The sequence below is a fragment of the Caloenas nicobarica genome, chromosome 1 (assembly GCF_036013445.1).
Source record: "Caloenas nicobarica isolate bCalNic1 chromosome 1, bCalNic1.hap1, whole genome shotgun sequence".
NCBI lineage: Eukaryota > Metazoa > Chordata > Aves > Columbiformes > Columbidae > Caloenas > Caloenas nicobarica.
Window position 1 is genome coordinate 167876721 of NC_088245.1, and position 19402 is coordinate 167896122.

A 19402-nucleotide genomic window follows, 5' to 3' on the forward strand; every position below is an offset into this window, starting at 1 on the left:
CCTCTGGACCTGATCTAAGACACCCATGTCTTTCTTGTACTGGGGACCCCAGAGCTGGACACAGCGCTCAAGGCAGGATGTCACAAGAACGGGGTAGAGGGGCAGAATCACCTTCCTCAACCTGTTGGCCATGATTATTGTTCTACAGGCAAGGGTATGATTTGCTTTCTGGACTGCAAGTGCACACTGATGGCTCATGTCCAATTTTTCATCCAGCAGTGTCTCCACATTCTTCTCTGCAGAGCTGCTCCCAACACATTCATCTCACAGTCTGTAATGGCACTCGTGATTACCTTAAACCAGCTGCAGGACCTTTCACTTGTCCTTGTTGAAACTCATGATGTTTGCATGGCCGTACTGCTCAAGCTTGTCAAGGTCCCTCTGGATGGCGTCCCTTCCCTGTAGCCCATCAAGTGCACAACTCATGTCGGTGTAGCTCACATTATGTGTTCCTCTGTAAATGGAATTTCTGTATCAGTCTCTGTGCTATTAATGTAACACTGTTATACTTCCTGAAGTTTATCAAAGTACCTCTAGATTTAGATAACACAAAATTCTTATATTGAATCAAAATTTGCAGAATCGTTATTCGTTCTTTTTTCTGAATCAATGATACACTCTATAAAGAATAACAGCCACTCTACAGAATGCCATATGTCTGATTGCTATATATTTGCCATCCTGTTTTGTGTTTCTTATATTTTTCTATTATTTTCTGATCAATGGTAACAATTTTTATAACTTTTGTGTAATTTCCTTGTTTCTTTAGGAAAAAAAAAATTCAACACAACCTTACAAGGAGCTGTTAAGCAGGTTTTGAATGTTCAGATTCATTTTATCGTCCGTTTATTCTCCATCCAAAATTTTTATGTCAAATAACTTGGGAATATTGGAAGGAAATACATGACAGTCATCCACAGTTTTACTCATTTTTTCAAGACCATTTCAATTGCTTCTCCAGGTCCTGAAGGCAAGATTAAGATCATTTGAGTTAAAAACATAAAGATTTGTCACCCAACACTATGGGGACAGACAAGTTCTTTTGGGGATCCTTGGCAGAATGGTAATGGCACTAAGTTGTATTTAAGTCTTTCTTTTTTAACAGTATTTTATGATTAGCACAGCGTAGAATTTTATGATCAGAATAGCATAGGATTTTTAAAAGCAGAATCAGTGTAGAACAATTTTATGAGTAGTGTAGCATAGCATTTTATAACACAGCTTAGTTTACAGTTCCTAATCACTTGGATCGTCTGCAGATCTGGTCAAATCTTAATTCTTGGCTTACTGTATCAACATAATAATCATAATCTAGACTCAAACCACAAAACAGAACATGAGTCATTCACTCAAATCTTCAGAGGAATCAGACAGTGGAGGAGTCACTGACCACTGAGAGAATCATGAGTTTTGCCATCCAGCAGCAGGTCTGGTCCGAGTCCCACTTAGGATTTACAACTGCTTGATTTTGTAGACAGTGCTCTGTGTGCTGTTCTCTGACGGAGTCATCACCACCTAATTGGCCAGATGCCTGGGTCCTTCAAGTCCAGTAAAGGAAGGAAGCAGCAGTTCAGCCAGCGCAGTATTTTGTCTACAGGAATAGCAATGGGATAGGCCATGAAGAGAAGGCAGAAGAGCTTGGCTGTTTCCTGCAGACCCTTACCATCTTCCCACATCCACAGTAGTTGTACTGAGGCTCTAAGAAGGTACATCACTTGCTGTTCCTTCTGGTATCTGCCAATGGCCTACTGTTAAATAATTCGTCTAATCCAATTTTGAACCTACTTGTATTGTCTCCTAGGGCAGCAGGCTCACAGAAGTTCACTACCTGTTCTGAAAAGAGCCATATGGGGAAAGACTGAGAGAACTGGTTTTTTTCAGCCTGGAGAAAAGAAGGCTGAAGGGAGACCTCATCACCATGTTCCAGTATTTAAAGAGTGGCTACAAAGAATTTGCAGACTCCCTTTTTACAAGGAGTCACATGGAAAAGAGGAGCAGTAATGGGTACAAGTTACTGCTGGAGAGATTCTAATTGGGCACAAGAGGGAAATTTTTCATGATGAGAACAATCGGCCGTTGGAATAATCTCCCCAGGGAAGTGGTGGATTCCTCAACATTGAACACTTCTAATAGTCAGCTGGACAGGGTGCTGGTCCATTTTGTCTAGTCTGTGCTGTTGCCAGGAAAGATTGGACCAGATGATCCTTGTAGTCCCTTACAACCTGGTATTCTATGATTCTATTAAATATTTAAAATCTGTTGTCAATTTGTTTGCCACATTCATCTGTTTTTACAGCCTGACTAAACCCTCAGCTTTCTTCTCTCTGAAGTGAATCCTGATTGTTTTAATATCTCATTCTAAAGGTAGCATTTCCATCTCCTATATAATTTTAGTTGTTATTTTCTGTACCTTTTCTGACACTACTGTATCCTCCCTGACATGCAAAGACCAGAACTGTGCAGTTTTTAAGATGTCAACACAACAATGTTGTCAGCAGCAAAATTATTACCTCTATTGTTTTTTTGGCAGATGTCACACATTGAGCCAATGATTTCAGGGGACTGACAGCAATGACTCTAAGCTCCACTTACCTATAAGTGCTAGCATTTTTACCATTGTGTATACATATTTATGTATAAATATAGTTAAGATAATATTTATTCCCTAAAACCATTACCTTGAGGTCATCTTTTACAATTTCCCAGACATGTCCAGTTATGCTGATTTTTAGTTTCTGAAATAGTTTGTATGCTTTTTGCGTGAAGAAAACCCAAAGATGTTGACTTTTTTTTTTTACTATAATAACTGTTGTACACTTTTGAAGTGTCTCTCCATAACTGATTTAATATAGAAAGGAAAGGGATATTTTCCGAATTTTTATATCTTTTACAGTGACACAAAGATTTATCCACTTTTATCAGAGTATTTCACAGTTAGTGTCTGCAAACCGTCATTACATTCCCAAATGGTTGCTCCAAAACTAGGTTTTTTTCTAGGAAACATCCTAAAGCAGTCACTTTTCTTTTACTTCTCTGTTCCTAAGAAATCTGTTATCTGTAGCTATTTGCTGTATTTTTGTCCTTCATTGCTCATCTCCTGGAGAAAAATTCTCAGTTATGAAATCTGACTTCAAGTTTAAGCAGTTGCTATCCAGGAGATAATGTTGAGAAAGAATATTGAATCTTGCTGCTTCTATAGATAGTAAGATTACTAAGACCTGGAACTCTGCCAAGATGAAAGGAAAGAAAATCAGAAGTTAATCACTTCAGTTTGATGAGACTGCTAGCCTTACTTGTCTTCATAGTTTTTAGTTTTTCCCCTTTTTAACCAGTGAGCAGGTTACATAGTGCTACCAGCATCCTTTTATGCGTTATGTGTTTTATTCTGTTACAAAAGTCTCAAATATGTTTTCATCATTCTTCTGTACACTTGTTAATTTCTGTATGCACTCATGTAAACAGTTGCACAGTCCTACTTCTTGACTTTAAATAAAATAGAACAGATTTCACAAACAAGCAAAAAACATGCTTTTAACAGCTTTCTTCTCTTTCTCATGTTTGTTTGTTTGTTTGGGGGTTTTTTGTTTGGTTTGTGTTGGGTTTTTTTGTTTTGTTTGGATTTTTATTTGGTTTTTGTTTGTTTGTTTGTTTGTTTTTTACAATTGTCTTATTTGCTTACAGATCTAAATATATATTACTGCTAAACTTCTTTGTAAGCAACATAGCCCATATACCTATTACTGTATCTTAAACTTACAAAAATGAAGTTTCTCTAGTAATTAGTAACAGGCAAACTGATGCGTACTGTAGAGGTTTACATTCCATGTTCCTCTACAAACTTATGTAGGTTTTCAGGGAAGACTTCTACCAGACTAACTTCAAGAAATCTAGGGACAGTAAGAGTACAGTTCCAGCTGGTACTTATTCAAGAAAGTGCTGCATAGTGTACTTAAGTACTATAAATAGAAGTAGCCTTAATGAAACCAATAACTACTTCTGTAGGTGGTTGGGTCTTTCAGCAGCTAAGATTAGCAATGAAGGACTTGATGGTCCTGGTACCAAATGGCAACAATTTGCTTTAATCCGTATTGTTAACCACTAGCTCCCTCTACAGACAGATCTTCTTGAAACGAAGCAATTGGAGCAACCCAAAAACAGAAATAGGGAGTGAGGTGAAAGTCAAGTGTGGCTCAAACTAGACATCGGGACTGTCTTGTTTATGTTGTCATTCTTAAGATTTAAACACTAGTATATTTCTGGGCATGGGCACTTCCTGATACAACACTCAATGTTTGCAAAGGCCCAGGACTGTTTCAGAAGGCAGCATGAGTGCAACCATCCTAGGGGAGGAAAACAAAGGAGTTTATTCATGTGGATGGGAGCTCCACTGTGCTACATCTTCTCTAGGTTAAAGATTAGAGCATGAACTATTTTATTTAATGATGCCCTGAAGAAGTTCATAGCAATCTACATTTCTGATAGAGAAAATTCACATATCCTGCAAAATTCTCATATCCTGAAATCTGATATGCATTTTAATAAATAAATAAATAAATAAATAGAATTGCAAACTTTTCAAATACTTTTCCCTAGCTTGGCTGTCTTCTAGTAACAAGTTCAGGAAAGTGAGAATAATAGTTTAGGAAAAATACATAATTTATATAGAATCATAGAATAGTTTAGGTTGCAAAAGGCAACTTCTTTATTTGAGTTCCAGGGTAACACATAAATTCTTCAATGTTAAAAGGAATCATTCTGGACAGCTAAGTGAACATAAGAATTCTAACTTCAATTTTAGTATGACGTTCATTTTTCTGCATTAATTTGATCGACTATTTTCTATGTTAGCATTTTAGTCAGGTATGCTGTTTCCCTTTTATCTCACTTTTTAGACAGATTTTTGTTTATCATTTTACTTCTTTAGCCTCAAATCAAAGCTACTCTTCTTTTGAAAGCTATTTGAACTTGTGGACATATCTCCCCTTGTCTCCTTTTCCTTTCTCTTCCCTTAATTGAAATTTCATTCTATCCTTTTGGTTTACAATGTAAAGAGAGATTATATGTTTTTAATTCCTTCTCTCTCTCTGCTAAAAGTATCAGTAAGTCTGTCCTCTGTTGGGTCTCTTTCCTGGTTGAAGCCTTCAAAAATGATAATTCTACACTGCTCCTCAAGTCACTTCAACCTTAGTAAAAGAGAAGTTTTCCTTGTAGAATTAACTATGTGATAAATGGACTTTTGGAATGCTAAGTCTTGTTTGACAGTTTTCTTACAGTCTACAAGACATTTTCAAATTCTTTCTGAATTTATATTTTTAATCATAGCTCCTCCAGTTAGTACATCTCTTTTTACTTATATCAAATTAGTGCATTCTGTTCCTGACATGAAACTCTTGACATTTTTTTTTATGCCTGCAGTGTCTCATTTTTCTATGTCCAGGTTGAAATGGGAGTATATGTCCTTTGTCAGACAATTGCAATACTTTATAGTTTTTTCTTCTAAGGTTTAATTATATTTTTTTACTCCTATTTTTCCACATTAGCTACGTCTCTAAAAAGAAAATTAAATACATGACTTTATGAATGGCATGGAACAGCCCAAATCCATAGTAATACAAACTCTTTCACTCTCTAAAACAGGTGGAGCAATGGAAACTGTTTACTGGGACTGATGCCTGGCTGTGTTCATAATCAATTGACCATACTCAGGAATTTTTGGAGAGACTGGTAATCATCATAAGCCAAAAGCATACCTGAGGCCATTTTAACAGTTAGCAGCAGAGCTGATTGACTCTCAGTGCCTGGGAATATTTTTGTCCACTATGGAATGGAATAGCATGAACATGGCCATGGTATACACTGTATTGGCATTATAATGTGGTGAGGTTTGGTTTGGTTTGGGGGATTTGGGGCTTGTGATTTTTTTGTTTTGTTTTGTGTGGTTTTGTTTGTTTGTGGTTTTGTTTTTCCTCAATATTATTAAGATAACAGATATTTTTAAACTTTTTTGATACCCCCAGTATATGTAGCTCCACAATTTGGTTGATTGATTTGTCTGTGAACTGTCAATTTTAGTTCCAACACTGCCTGTTTAGCCTGCACACCGCCTGACCTAAATATTGGCAATTTTTAGTTCTCTACTATGTCCAGAATTTCAATATGCTGTTTATGTTTCATCAGGTGAATGAGTTAAGGTAACTTCCTTCAGTATGTTTTCCAAGACCCACATTCATCTTCCCTGGGTGTAGGTGGCTAAATGGAATCTAATGTAATTAAGAGCCTAAAATCCCATAATATCCTATTGAGATATAAAACTCTGGAGGATGATACAGTTGCAGTGCTTAAGGCTAAGAAATTCAGAAGATTACAAAGGAAATTCCTATTACATAAAATAGAAACTTGATGTTTAAACAAATATTAGGAATAAAACTGTCTTTGAGATTCGCCTTGTAAATCTGTCAAACTTGTTGTATAGTTATATGTATAGTAAGGGGGGAAAAGAAGCTGACTTATTTAAAGAACAGCCTCTATAACAGGCCTGTGACAGAATGTCTTCCCTTCAAGAGCTACTCCATGTGACCACATCACCACTTCTGCTTTAAGCCCACCTCAGTGGAGTCCAGGGCAGCAAAGCAAAAAGTCAGGTCCATGACTATCCTTCACAGTCCATCAGATTATTCCTATTGTTTTCAATTGTCTCACATCTTTGATGAAGTATGTAAACTATTGTCTCAATCCTGAAAAATAGCAAGTCTCGTTCCTTTATATGATTCTGCTAGGAAGAGAGAATGGTCCATATTCCTCACCTCTGCTCACCCGCTGTAAAATTGGGAAAGAATAAGGAAGTCCAGCTAGAAGAGAGGTCAATGCAGGAGATTCATGGTGATATTGGGCAAACTCTTCTGCCCAGAATTTGTATGGATTCTATACCAAGCACTCAGTTGTCTTAAAGGAACCAAACAAAACCCGTATAACTAAGAAGATTGGGTTGTTTCCACCTACTTAATATGCACATAGGTTTAAAGAAGTAAGGTGCAACTAATCAAATCAAATCTAATCATCGGTTACAGATAATATCCTTGGGAATTCAGCAATCAAGACCACTTTTAAGCTATCACTGAAATTATCAGTGCCAGTAATTTCATTATATATATCTAATAAATGCATAATAAAAAGTGTAGAAGAATTCCAACTTAGGTACTGAGCATAGTATCTTAGTGCTAAGAGCACATTCTGGGGAAAGTACTTTTTGTTTAACATGTGAGTATTTCTATAAAGTCAACTGAAATTAAGGCACAGCAAAGAAAGAACTGAAAGATGCACACAGAAGACGAACTTGAGGTTTCTGGCTAGCTAGCTAAATAAAAGTGGGGTTTGCTGCTAATATATATTTATTTTCATATATATATATTTATTTTTATCAGTACTTTTATTGCCACGTAAACATTCATATGACATATTTGATGAGTAGAAGAGACTGTCAACTGTGCTCCAGCCACACTACCTTCTGGCTGACTGCTTGAAGTAATAGTTTGATGGACTATCTGTAGAGAGAGCACCATGCCCATCATTCATCCTTAGAAAAAATGAAACAAAGTAACAAGATACAACTGAAAGGCAAATTGCATCTCTGAAAGGTATACCTCTGTTCTTGCTAAGTGTAATATTTTTTGGATACACCAGTAAATATCGGTAAACAACCACCAAAAAAAAAAAAACACCCACCCAACCCTGATAAAAAGCCCCACTATTGTGTTCCCTTATTTTACACTTTTAAGAGAAAAAAAAAAAAGAGCTTAGATAATGTAATAGCAGCAATAAATGAAAAGTAGTTAAAATAGAAAAAAAATTCTGAAATCTTTTCTTTACAAGAGACATGGAGTTTCCTAACAGCTGCACTTGCTATAACAAAGGATTGCCACAAATAGCAATGCCTTTGTTGTGCTGTTCTTCTGTTGAGTACAGAAGTGTCAGAAAGCTTGAAAGAACATTTAGGAAGTCTTGACAATTCAGTAAGTTTTAAAAAGAAATCAGGCAGAAACGACGAAATCTTTGTGGTATGGTTGCTTTGTGCCTGCTGCTAAAAGCAGAGTATCAAGGGGTATAAGGGCAGTAAATAACCTGGAGGAGAACTCCAGCTCTCAATCATAGCATCCAACTACATTTTAAGTATTGTAACTGATTCTGAAAGATGTGTGTGACATATCTTAAGCTGCTGGTTCTCTTCTGCAAAGTGCAAGGAAAGTGGAATGAACAAGAAAAAACAACAGCAAGTAGTGCTATTCAAGTTGGTTTTTGTCATCCTCTAAAATATTTTCCAACATTATAGCACAATGAGTGCATTTAAGTAGTTTGAAGCTGAGAAGTATTTGAAAATTATTTATTATAAATAAAGACTATGGAATTTGAATATCTATCTAGACAGATTTTTCTGAAAAAATATTTTTTTAATTATTTCTTTAAGTACCTGGAGGCTACTTTCAATATATTGATTTTTCTGATTGAACTAGTAGAAAAAATGTTTTTTAAAGATTCAAAGATTAAAGATTCTTTTATCAGGAAGGTATCATATTTTCTGCCCAGTAATTTAGTGTTTAGCCTGGCTGCCATTTTCTTACCTACTATTTTACCACTGTGGATAGAATTTCCAGTCAGAGTTTCGAGAATCAAACAAGAATGAATCTGAAAATGCAAGAAGTTGAATTTTAATAGTATGGCTAAAATTAATTTCTGTCAGAAAGGGACAGAAAATATTTTTATGTGTTTATATACATCTAAAAGTATATGTGCATATATTTGCAAACGTTTTGTAGATAAAAATCCACATGCTAAGTGTATATTTTTATGTAATACCCTGTAGGACTTCTATAGGAGCTTCACTAGTGGAATATATCATGAGAACAGAAGATTTTCAGTTATGATAAGTAATACTGTTGTAGTAAGTGTACTTTAAGAAGATCTGAAATGGTGTATACCTGTCTTGTGATATTGGGGTTAAATATCACCAGCAAAAATCGGATATATCAACCCCCAAAGTTTCTATGTAAATTTGTATAGAAGATCAGGTCAGACTGATAATAAGGAAGAAACTAAACAAACTCTACAAACCCCAGCAAACAGAAGATCTGGGATCTGTGAAGAACTGACCTATTCAGAGGAGAGATCACTAAAATTAAGAACCCCAGAACAATTTTTTTAAAAATCAGGTTTAAAGCAGCAAGTTTTGTGATTTTGTGGAAGGTTTCTTGTAAAAAGTAAAACCAAAACAAAACACAACAAACAAAAACCCCAAACAAACAAGCAAACAACAACAAAGGAATGGAGCTGAACACTGCATTACTAAGCTATGGGGCAAGAGGAACGTAGCCATTGATCATTTTCTCTATTAACAAAAAAAAAAAGTTATAATCACAGGACAATTCTTAGAAGTTGGCAGGGCGTACTTAAAGGTACTTAAAAAAAAGCTTAGGATTTGCCAAACTCACTGGTCTGTCATGTCTGATTTATTGCTCCCAGCAATAGAAATTTCTTGATTCATCAAAACAAGAATAAAAAATAAATTCTTATGATGCACCTACACAAATCAGTAGCATCGTACCCACTATTATCCTCTTGGATGACTGGTTTTATATAAGGAACATGAATTTATTACTGCAGTTTGAGCATGTTGTTATTATCAGCTGCCAAGATACCAGCAGAGTACAGCTCCTTCTTGTGTCTCCTCTGGGGTACCAGCAGAGCTGTTCCAAAAATGCAGAGCCAACAGTAAAGTGGGGATAATCTAGCTCTGAATATGAAACATGCAGGAAATATTTGTAAAGATCTATGCTTGTCCTCTTGGCTGTGTTTTTAAAGTAACAAGTTGGTTGTGGTAGATATATGTAGGTAAGTGCATCAACTTATTTCTGCTACATGTTGAGGAACATGACTTCTGTGATTTCATGCAGAAGTGGCTACTGAGTGACTTTATTCTTTCTCCCCACATGGCTGATCTCTTACAACACTCATTCATCACCATCATGAGGATGTAGCTTGGATCAAGGACCTTTCCTGGATAACGAGCACTGAAGCAGAAAGGAACATTTTGTACCATAGAAAACCTGAGATATAGCATTAAAATGAAACTTAAGATTTAAAGTAATAGTGGTTAGAGTTGCAACAATTTTGGAGCATATGACTGATGGTAACTACATCACTTGCAATCACTATGGTAATGGGTGATGGTTTTCTGCACTGTGCCTCCTCTTATCCTGTGAACCAAGAAAACACGGCTCCTGTAGCAACTGCTGTTCGCTGGGGAAAATGAGACTATGTAATTGGCTCTACTGAAACAGTTCAATTATGCTTTGGTGTGAATCAGAACACTATATATATTTTTCTGGCCAGAGAGCTGCAAATGTGGAGGGCCAGTGCTCGCTGGCATGCATGTAGAATGAGATTTAGAGATATAGAGTGGTGAGTACTGTGAGTTGAATTCCTAAAAGAGACTATTTCTAGCATACACATAAATTTCACCTCATAACAATGTGAGTTTTGAGGATTGCAAATTAAGTATTTCATTTGAGTTTTAACTTTCTTTAAGTTGTTAATGAGTTAATTTGCCTGAAATGCTAATTACCTGGAATGTGGGAGTAACATTAGGTCTTTTAGTCACTGTCGAACTTACTGAATTCAGTTAAATTGCTGTCAATGAGTATTTAATGTATAAGTTTTTTGGTTTTTTTCTACGAGAAAATTTTATTGGTTTCCCATGTCTGTAAGGAAAAAGAGTCAATGGGATATTAATTAATATTTTGGATTGGGTTTACTGCCTTGTTACTTGGCATTTGATTTTCTGAGTAAAGTTAGAAATATTTAAGTATTTTTTCAAGAAGCCTAGTAGCAACTCAGCCTGCAAACTTAAATTGAATTTAAAGATTCTAAACCACAGTTTTCAACAGGAAAGATTAATATATCCACTAATTTATTTATTTAGTTATTATATTTATATACACAGATTTTTATATATACACTTACAGAAATATATATATATTTGTGCATAAGTGTATGGAGCTCTTTTAGTTTTAATGATAGCACATTCCCACTTTCAAGTAGATGTGAGAATAAACAACACTCTGATGTCTTGCGTCCACATTGCATCTTGGAGTGGAACATCACTTCTTTAAGAAGGTACATACAATTTCAAAACACAGTTGAATAAGTACATTACTGAATGATTTTCTCATCTTAAGCAAAGAACATTTGCTGATCATCAGGGTTTCTTGTACCACTCATGCCACTAAAAAGCCAATGCAGAAGTTTCTGTCTTTTAGAATCTTTGAGACTTAACGGCAGGTTTATCAAACAGTAGAGTCTTTGAAGGGAAACACGAGAGCCTTTCCAGCCATAAATGAAATGCACATGGGCTAGATGGACCAGTAAGTAAAAGCCGGTACACTGTCTCCTATTGTAACTCTCCAGCTATACTGAACTTCAGTCAGGCACATCACAGCATATCACATATCACAATGTGTCACAACATCACTGACAAACTCTGTAAGGAAGACATGCTTAAGTTAAAAATACAATATGATCCTTTATTGGCTAATACAAATTTTAAATATCTAAGAGTAATCAGACACTAGGTTAACCATTATTATGGTCAACACTCTTAATAAAACACTGATGAGTTTTCGCTTGCCAGGCAAGTATCAGGCAGGCAGGAAAAGATTGTCCTCTGTTGCTTGTTGCTTCTTGCAGTAGGCTGATCCTTGACATTACTGAGTTCCTGTCTTCTGCCTCCCTGTTTTTTGTTTGTTTGTTTTCTTATTTGGGGTTGGTTTGTTTGTTGGTTTGTGTTTGTTTGTGTGTGTTTGGGGAAAGGGAGGGGGTGTTTTGGGGTGTTTTTTTGTTTATTTGTTTTCCTGGGAGGGGAGTGGAACCTTTAGGATTTTATAACATTTCTTATCAGTGTTGCTCCTATGGAAATTCATACATAAACATTCATGTCTCAACAGTATTACCTCTATGCAATTTTATTTTCCTTATCTTGTATGAGCCCAATCTACAGACTTTTTCCAAACTTAGCAGTTTTTAGAGGTTTGAGCCAAAGGTAAGCAGCTAAGGTGTGTCAAAACTAGCCTTGGATCATAGCTACTAGGAGGATTTCGCTATGGAATGCATCTTGTAAAAATACTCAGTGAATTCCTATAAAAACTAATGTAATAGTCCTATTCAAGGATACCTACGGTCTTTTTCTCACTGTGTATCTCATTTATCAGACTTGATCAGCTTTTCTTACTTTTCAAAATAAGAGAAACATTATCAAGGCTGAAATGTATTAAATATACTTCTTCTTTTTTGGTGCAAATCTATATACTATTAATGTAGACCTATCTCTTTACAATTACATTAAGTATAGTTCATTTTCTTCAGAGAAATTTGATCTGAGAAGGTGCCCTTCCTTCCTTCCTTCCTTCCTGGACAGCTTCAGAAAATCTACAACAGAGAATCTTCATAGAAAAGAAATATCTACTATCAGTCTAATCACACCAATCACAACAAATCACTTTTTCCCCCTACAGTTTCACATAACTCAGAACTGGCATTCAGTCCATGATTTCTTTGCTTGTAAGTCTGAAGTATCTAATTAGAGAAGATAATTGATAAAAGATAGCTTTCACTCTAATGTAATTAGTCTTGCTAGTGCATTTCAGTATTTTCAGAAAATTAAGTTATATTTTTCCGAGCTGTTGGATTAACACCTAAGTTGTTGGGGGGGGAATGTTGTTTTTTTGTGATGATTTGGTTTATAGATAATTTTTTTTGGTAATATTTTCCTTGAAGCTACTCAGTTTTCGTAGGTAAATCCTTGGGGAGAATTGACAATTGCTGCAGATATACATTCTGAAGTGCTGAAGTAATACTGCAAGCTCTATAAGGTACATAAAGAAAGTAATAAAAAAAGGAAGGTGTTAAATGTCTGAATAGAGAGGGAAGAAAGAAGCATGAAACATAAGTTCAGTTGTTAAAATTTCAGTGCTACTAAGAATGAAAGTAATGATTTCCAGGAAAATCACATTTCTTATACAAACACAGCCATGCTTCTCAAAAACTGATCAGTATAAGTAGAATTTGTAACACACTTGAATATCTGCCGCATAAATATTAAAAATAGGTCTCTGCCATTAGAATGATCTGTGAGGGAAAACAAAAACAAAACCAAAAAGCAACTCTTAATTGCCTGTTTAAAAAGGAGCCACATGACTTGTTCCAAGATTTTTCCTTGGAAAATGGATAAAAATAATTTTAAGATTAAGTTTTAAATTGAACTCCCTCTCATTGTTTGGGTACATATCTTCAAAGAGACACAGCCTAGAAATATCAGACATCTTTTTTACCTTCAGGGAAGAACCACATCTCAGGTTTTGGGATTTTTGAGAGAGGGACAGAGTGAAGGAGTAGATCTGTACGTGAGTTGCCAATAGAAACATTAAAATAACATAGATGCCACACTAAGATTTTTGAACAATATATTCTTCTACTTGGGATGTAAGTAGTAAAGTAAAAGTGATAACATTTTTATTGAAGAGAAACATAGGAATTAACTTCTTTTTCTTTTTATTTTTCCTGTTAGAAGCTCCAATATTGATTCCGGCTGGAATGAACAATTTCATTAACAAAACAACCATGCATATCCTGAAGGAGTTACTGGATATAACATCATTGACACAGCTCTTCTGCTTCTGCTCAGTACTGGTAGAAGAATAGGATCAGTTTTTCCTTCAAGATTTTTTTAAAAATACAGCTATTGTCACAAGATTTTTTTTTTTTTTTTTTTTTTGAGGTGCAGGCAATCAGCCTCTCAGTTGTTTTGAGAATTTACACATGATTATTCAAATCATTAATAACCCTTATTTCTGTACCTAAAGATAAAGAAAAAAGTATTTTTTAAAGGGTTAAAATATTGAAACATCTCATATCATTAATATTATTCTGTCTGACAGATTCTTGGCTTCTGTTTCTTAAAGATACATATATTCTGTTTAATTTTGTTTTAATGATCTGAAGTTACTTCACCTATTAATTAAAAAAACCAAAACAAAACCAAACATGAAAAAACCTTTAAAACTTGAGTTTCAAAATACAGAACCTAATGAAGGAGCCTGATTTTGAAAGACTGAACCTGAAAAGTGTATCTACAATTACTGCCTTCTTCCTTCCTTCCTTTCATTCTTCCTTCCTTTCTTTCTTGCTTCCTTCCTTTCTTTCCTTTTCTTTCTCTCTTTCTCTCTTTCTTTCTCTTTCTTTCTCTCTTTCTCTCTCTCCTTCTCTGTCTCTTTCACCTTGTCAAAATAAGACATTAAAAAAGGTACACCAAACTTCATTTCCAGAACACTAATTTATATCAGCATGCTTCCTCTGCCTTAGTCTTGAAAAAAATAAAATTCCTGTTGACCTGTCCCCTCTGTTTCTAATCATCATTAAGGAATGTACTGATGTTTTAGGGAATCAGACATTATAAGCTCCTTAATCAGTTATGTAATTTAAAATATTCTCTGGACATTAATCTTTCCTTTTGCAGAATACACAATGCATTTTGCTTAGAATGATTAAAATGCTCTTTCAATTTTCTTTAGAAATTTAGTTGTTGAAAATATGCATACATTTATGAGATATGTCTATTTTTTTTAGGAGAACCTTTTATTTAAAACCTTAATCTTAGTGTCAGTTGCAAAGTGTATTAAAAGGACTGTGAAACACCAGAAAAATGTAATAATGGGAAGGTTTATGTATGAGAAAACCAAATTTCAGTGCATCAAAAAATTCCAAAACTGTCATTAGGAACTTGTTCTTTGATACACTCTGTGTGTATTGTTTGCTTGTACAAACTCCAGTGTTTTTACTTCTTGGTTTATTAAGGTCATTAATCTTTTATAGCTATCACACAGACATGAAGTAAGGTGAAAAAAGGGATTTTGATAAATGCAATCGTAGCTTAAACAAAATGCTGCTGAAAACAGTAAGATTCCTTCTACTGATTTCAATAGCCTTAGGATCAGACCTTAACCAATAGTTTTGCTTAAATGTAATGATTTGTCCTAAATTCGTTATTTTGGAAGTAGAAAGATTAAATTAAAATGCTTCTAGTCCAAAATACATAATAATCCTTCTATTTGAATGAAGTTAAATTATATCATTTTTACCTGAGTTAGGTCTACTAAGCTTTATTGCATGGAAATCATCTCAGATCACATATTTTAACTCAGATCAGGACAGATGTCGTTTGTTCATCTGTCTATCCCTATCATGACATATAACTAGGCAGCAGTCAATGAACCATACATTGCTGATAACTATCAGCAATCCAATAGACAGAACAATGCTAAACAATTACAAAGTTAATAAACACCTGCACTTTTCTGAACACCCTTCAATATTAAACACCCTTCAATAACTAATTAAAAAATATTCTATTCTCCCCTTTCTCCCTCCCTACCCATCATGCTTTATGGATGCACCCACATCTATCTCTGCATAGAAATGGCATAATGAACCCCAGAGTTGCAGTTGCTGAAAACAAAGTCCATGTCTCATGTCTCTGAAGGCTGGACTCAAGTTACTTTTTGTACTAGCTCAGGGGTATGTAAAGCTTTGATTTAGGTTCAACCTTTTTGTACTAGCTCAGGGGTATGTAAAGCTTTTATTTAGGTTCAACATACAATAGGATTGACAAAATGACACATTTTCTGAAAAATGCAGAACATTTTTTTCTATTAGTATTGATTATTTTAGCAAGTGCCTATACCCTAGAAGAAAACAGTAAATGCAGTTTAAATATAATATAAAGTCTAAATTAAAGTTTAAATATATTTCAACCTCACTATGAAAAAGTGTCAGATTGTGTCTGTAGCAGTTTCTGAGTAGCAAACTGTTCACAAATATATGGAAATACAGTAGATATTAAAGAAAGAATAAAAGCTGTCCTGGTGTTAAAATGAAAAATAAAAATGAAAAATGTTCTTTTCTTATGTGTGCTTTGACCTGCTTTATGTAGCCAAAATAAGTATAAAATATTTTTTGACATAAGAAGTCTCTCCTATTAAATTTATGTAAATAATTATTTGTAATATGAGTCATAAAGTAGGTGCTCATAACAGTTTGACAAACCTGTTTTTTTTTTTTCTTGAATACTTATAGAAATAGATTATAGAGTTGGTTTCTGCAGAAAACATAGTGTTTGCATATATTTCTAATACAGGTAATACGTATGATTTATTCTGAGAAGCCTGAAAATATTTAGTTGAAAGAGTTCTGTAATAGAAACTAACAGCTCAAGCACAGGTTATAAAAATTAAAACCTTCAGGTGATTTTGGGGGAAGCAAAGAACAGAAGACACAGATTCAAGGACACAGAGAAAAAAAAAAAAAAAAGAAGGAAAGAGAACACTGCACAAGACTTTACTGTGTACACCTTCAAATAAACTCTAGTAAGGTATATTGTTCTACCAATTGGTGATTACTCCAGTATTGAAGAGGCGTTAGAGTAGTATACCAGAACCTGTGCTATAGGTGTACTTTTAGACACCTAAGGTTTTCATAAATATTGTTTTGGAGATCTTTAAATTTTGAAATATGCACTTTCCTGTAAAAAACCTCATGGTTTCCATGCATAAAAGCTATCTTGATTTCAAATGTGTGAGATCTGAAAAGTTACAAAACCAAACTAAGCTAGCTTTTCAGGTGTTTTATGCATCAAAACACTACAATTTTGATATTAGGAATGGATGAGTCCTCCACTGTGAATTCTCTTTTTCTAACAGCATTAAGCCAACTAATTTTTAGATCACAAGAACACAGAAGAGTACAGTTTTAAAATATGCATCCTTCTTTTCAGGTATATAAATGTAGCTGCACTCTCCAAACTCAAACTTAAGCTAAGGCAGTGTATTATTGACACCTCAGAACAATCTGACAGTTGTTTTGTAACTAATAAAGAGTACCATCACTTATGGATGTGCATCCAGATATTCATTGGGACATGAATTTATTTAACTTATTTTGTACTTTTTATATGTAGATTGCTAATTTTATTTGACTATAAATTTATTTGACTATTTATTGTAAAGTTTCTCAAATTATTTATTTACTAGGTAATTACTACTCAAACACTGCGTTAAATTAATTGAACTAAAATATTTATTCAGTTATTTATTTAAATATTTTAGAATTATTAGTTGAACATGGCTATAGTCAGTTATTTGAAACATAACTGAGCATCATGAAAGGCTTTAGGAGGAGCAAAGAGTAGGCAGTAGAGAGGCAACTTCAACCCAAGTTCTGGCAGACCAGGAAGCTTCTCCCATGTATATACACCATGTCTGTCATGTTACAGACATTGTTCTAGGGCAGGGACCCTCTGTTTTCCACAATGTCATGAACCATGTGTTTTCATGCTGACCTGTAATTGCCTGGCAGGACCAGCCACCACTACCAGTGTACCCAGAAGGACATCAGAAAAGGAAGAACACATTTTTTTATAAGAGATAATGAAATAAATCCTAGAAGTTTAAATGTGGATAGAAAGTAATTAATCGAATGCAAAAGGCAGGTTCAGGGTCCCTCACTCTGCAAAGCTGCAGAACAAGCCCTGACATATCAGGGGTGGGGGTGAACTCTGAGAGGGTAGAGGGGTGCCAAAAAGGATGTGAGGGTCACAGACAGGTCAGAACTTGCCCAAAGGTTATGGACCCCACCTAGGAGGCCCACTAAGGAGCCCTCCAGCACAAACCCTGCCACATGCAAAGAAGAGACCGGTCATGTAGCTGGACAGGACGCCCATGCTGTATTATTTTGGCAGACTTCAGGCTTTGCACGGTGCTGCAGCATACAGGCAACACTGTCTGCAAAAATGCCAGCTTCAGTAGAACACGCATGTAAGGACATCACGAAAAAGTCCCTAATGGGCTCCCAAAAAAGCCTATGCAAACCAGGTGATGCATTTTCAAGTAAGTGTCACACAGAGTGACCTGAGAGGGGCACACCCGTTTCCCCTGGTTGTGGGGGATCTTTCAGTGCCTATGAGACCACTGTGGGGTGCGGGCTGGTGCTATATGTGCTTCCTTGCACTCAGGGCAATGCTGCAAAGAAGGGGCAGAAGATCCACCATGAAGCCAAGAACATCCTGGCAGACAATGATTATTGCAAAAGCAGAAAGGCACAGGCTTCGGGACACAGATCGCAGCCCCATTCTTAGAGATCACAGACACCACAGAAAGACCAAGCAGATCTCTGAGGGCAATGAGGGTGTTGCAGCACTGAAAGAGACTATTTTCTGGCACAGAGGAGCAACAAACAGAATGGTGGTCGTTCAAAGGACCGTCAGTTCTGAGGTCTTGGCTTATAAGCTAACAAAACAGAAAAAAAATGTTTACAACCTAGCTGGCTTCACAGTCAGATCAGTCCCTCTCCCTTTTCTATTTAGCAGTATAGGAATAAACATTGGTAATCCCAAAATAGACATATCTTATATATGTAGGTGTTTCTGAAATACTTAAAGGGGGAAGATTTGAAACTTGTGAATCTCCCATTCCAATAACAAAGTTTTATAAAACAAAAGCCAAGTATTCACTCTGGGAAGGATTTTGATAAACTGCTCAGTCTTGCTTAATTCTTCTTCATCTGAATGCATGCACAATTTTAACATTCACAGCCATTCATTTAAATAAGATATTTATATGTATTCTTCCATACTCTTTTTTTTCACATCCCTGTATTTCTGTACACGCTTTTCACATCATGAAATCAGAGTCAGAGAGCTGTTTATTATTTGTTCAAAGACTTCACAGGAAGCCTTTGGCAGAGAGGGGAACATGAGAATTCCGGGGCTGTAAGAAGAGACCCTAGTCAGCTCTAAGAACTTCAGAAAAAACATACCTGTATCTACATAACCTAGGTACTTTGCTTTATACAATTGACATTGGATCTGAAATGTTTAAACTAAAAGATTATCATATATTCTTGGATCAAATATATTATATAACCTATTTTATCATTTTTACTTATGACTTTATATCTTATTTAAATTATGCCACAAGAAGAAATGGTCAATATCAATATGTGATGCTCACAGTGTTTGTCTATTCTGTTTCTTTCTTTTTTCTTTCTTTTTTTTTCCCCCATAAGCCTTTGTAATTGCTGTCAAAACTTTATTTTTTATTCATTTTGTTGCAATACAGCCAATACTGGAGGAAAAAAAAGATACTATTGACTCTTTTTATTTAGTTAACTCCTGTTAAATCTGATGAGGTTAAGTGCCATGAGACTGTGATCACTAGCGCTTCCTGCAACTTAGCACACAGTTAATCTTGTTAAAAACTAGCAAAAATGCAAACATTTCCATTCAGTCAATCATTTCACTGATCAT